This window comes from Nicrophorus vespilloides, unplaced genomic scaffold (assembly GCF_001412225.1).
Source record: "Nicrophorus vespilloides isolate i.1.1-1 unplaced genomic scaffold, Nicve_v1.0, whole genome shotgun sequence".
In the NCBI taxonomy this organism is placed as follows: domain Eukaryota; kingdom Metazoa; phylum Arthropoda; class Insecta; order Coleoptera; family Silphidae; genus Nicrophorus; species Nicrophorus vespilloides.
Genome location: NW_017099425.1, coordinates 146,751 through 150,155, shown reverse-complemented (window position 1 = coordinate 150,155; position 3,405 = coordinate 146,751). Strand labels below are relative to the sequence as shown.

The following is a 3,405-nucleotide window of genomic DNA, read 5'->3' as shown; positions in this document are numbered from 1 at the left end:
TTGTATAGGAATTTATTACATAATTCATTATAAATTCAAATTAGAAAATTTTTGAGATCAGAAAAAAGTTATTATACTCCATCTATTGGTTATACTATGTATTAAACAGTGCCCTTTACTTTAAGGCGACATCTACATGATCACTGATATAATAATATTATATGTTAGTTTTCTTTACTTTTAAAGCCTTTAGCCCTAAGAATTAATATAATATTATATTAATTATATTAAGAATTAATATTTTAAGATAACTATAGAAATTTAAACATCAATAATAAAATGAAATATTTTATATTAATTTATATTATTAGACAAAATGTATAACATATATTTATCCAAAACCCTTTTATACAAATAAATTCACTAACGTGTGTACTTTTTGTTAAGAAACTTTTAATAAAACAATTTAATTATTGAATAAATAATATTTTCAATATTTTGTAACCGGTAGCAATTGCAAGCCCGACATCCGAAATCCCGACTACCATAATCCCGACAATCAAAATCTCGACTATATCGAAATCCCGGCAGTGTCTTTTATTATTATAAATTTCTACAATAACATTTTTATGGTAGTCGGGATTTCGATATAGTCGGGATTTTGACATAGTCAGGATTTTAATACAGCCGGGATTTCGAACGTCGGGATTTCAATAGACGGTGTTTCGGTTGTCGGGCTTGCGATATAGACCCTTTTGTAACATATTAATACACTGCAGATTATACAGTTGCCTATATAAAACAGTTTTAATTGGCGACATCTGTATATGATCAAACTAAAACTACATCTTTTACAGAAGCTGTTATACTGTTATATCTTATACAGAAGCTTAAACAGATTTCTCTTAATATTTACAGTAAAGTTGTAGCAGTATGTAATTTGTAATACAAAGAACTAAATGAAATATTTTCAAATCGCAAGAGAAATAAGATTGCAGAGGTTTTGACCTCACACTTACCACTTTGCTTAATTATTGTAGATAGTAAATGATCCTACCGAAAAGTGGCTGGAAAACAGCTAAATGTGAAGAAGTTTTCAGAAGAAAACTCATTATTGGAAGAAGAAGAAAAATAATAAAATTTCTATTAAAACAATATTTGTAATAATTTTATTAAGCAATTTATTATTGTTATAAACTTTATATTTAATATTACTAATAAATATCGTACATAATTGATATTTACAAGAAAATAAAGTAAACTACAATATTAAATGTATAAATGGTTGCCTATAAAACTATGTGTCAGTTACATAAACTTCACTTAAAGTACAGAACATCAACAGTAGATGGAGCTGCTAGTACGATGAAATAGTTCATCAAAGCAAGATTTGTTTACAATTTAATTTTATTATTAATTAATTTATAAATTATAAATTTATTAGATGAGTTTATAAATTTTATTAATTTATAAATTATCACATTTTCTAAAATATAAAAAATTTCCACGTATAAGACGCACCTTAATTTTGTATCTCCAAATTAGATAATAAAAGCATTACATAAACCACTGTAATCAACATATACAGTCTTCAAATGTTTCATAAAAACGTACGTTTTATACTTGGGGAAGCATAATTATTAATTTATATAAGAATTAATTATTAAGTGAAGAGAAAAAAAATCGGTTTAAAATGAGTAACAATTTAAAATTACAATAAATTAATAAACAATGTAAATTGTGATAACAATTATGTAAAAATATAATAAATGTTGAAATAACAAAAGATATTTTTCGACCGTGACAGGACTCGAACCTGCAATCTTCGGATCCGAAGTCCGACGCCTTATCCATTAGGCCACACGGTCTACATATAATCTTCATTTACTTTTATTTACCAACAACTCGTATTAATTTTAAATCTACTTTAATCATAGTTTCAAGCATAATCTATTACTTATTCTCTTAGAATTATATTTTATAACAACTAATTTATTAAATAAAATCATTTATTTTAATAATTGTTTTACTAAATCCTTGCAAAAAAAAATTAGAAAATTTTGTTGTAAAACCTAAAAATTTATACATTAAATTTGTCCTTATATAATTAATAAATTGATGAGTAAAAAAATATTTATATAAATATATTATTAATGTATTATATATATATATCCAATGTGTTATGTAATTATTTATATAATTAATGTATAATTAAAACTATTATAGTTAACAACAAATAATGTTTTTCATTATTATAAATGATAAAAAGTAATAGTTCATAAAGTTATCCTAATTGAGATATCAATTCCCTGGATGGTAAGGACAAAAAATTTAAAAAGTTTATGCGATCCTGCCAGGATTCGAACCTGGAATCTTCTGATCCGTAGTCAGACGCGTTATCCGTTGCGCCACAGGACCTTCTATATAACATGATTTATAACTGTAAAGAAACTGCTTGAGATTAAAATAATAGTTTCTTCAACCTTTTATTTTTTCTAAAATTCTTATACTCCCTATGTATATGTTACATAAGGTTAAACTCTAGACGTGCATCCCTTAACAATCAAATTGTGTGGACTGCACGTTGGAAAACACTACTATAGATAATATCTGCCAGGTTTTCCAACTGGTTATTATGTAATCAGTTAGAATGGGGTCTATATCGCAAGCCCGACAACCGAAATCAAAATCCCGACGTTCGAAATCCCGGCTGTATTAAAATCCCGACGCTTGAAATGCCGACTATGTCAAAATCCCGACTACCATAATCCCGACAATCAAAATCCCGACTGTATCGAAATCCCGAATATATTGAAATCCCGACAATCAAAATCCCGACTACCATAAAAATGTTATTGTAGAAATTTATAATAATAATAGACACTGTCGGGATTTCGATATAGTCGGGATTTTGAGCCATCCGGGATTTCGAACGTCGGGATTTCGGTTGTCGGGTTTGCGATTGCCACCGGTTAGAATGACATGTTTTCTAAATATCTATCTGTGTTGTATGGATACTAAAAGGGTATTTAACGCAGAAATGAAAAGCTTTTATGTAATAAATAGGGCATTTCTAGCAGATGTACATCGGAGACCAACCATTTCGTTATGTAAAAGCTCTGACACGCTCGATATCGGCACGATTGCGTAACGGAAACGTGCCGGGTCGACAAAGCGCGGAACGATCGTTCCGGGAGCGATAATTAACCTCGGAGAGCGTAAAATTCGAAATAATTATAAACACATTATTTGTTAAATTATTGAAATCGGTTTGCGCGCTCCACACAATGCGATTGTGATGCAGTAATACCTATCATAAAAGCATCCTGTTTATGCAACGTCCACGGCGAACAAGAAGACCTTTTCATGTTCACGTTGTCGCCTATGCAATGTGAAATAATAACAACAAAAAAAAGTAGAATGAATGAAAATAAAATAATGGCGCTGAGTTGTTTTCGTTGTTGC

General features: G+C 28.9%; 2 non-coding genes across 2 annotated transcripts; both read right to left on the bottom strand.

The window, feature by feature from the left end:
* Positions 1-1,735: 1,735 nt before the first annotated feature.
* Trnar-ucg lies at positions 1,736-1,808 on the bottom strand. The gene has a single exon. It is a non-coding gene; the product is annotated as a tRNA-Arg (tRNA).
* A 477-nt stretch (positions 1,809-2,285) lies between these two features.
* Positions 2,286-2,358, bottom strand: Trnar-acg. Its single transcript has one exon. It is a non-coding gene; the product is annotated as a tRNA-Arg (tRNA).
* Between the last annotated feature and the right edge of the window lie 1,047 nt (positions 2,359-3,405).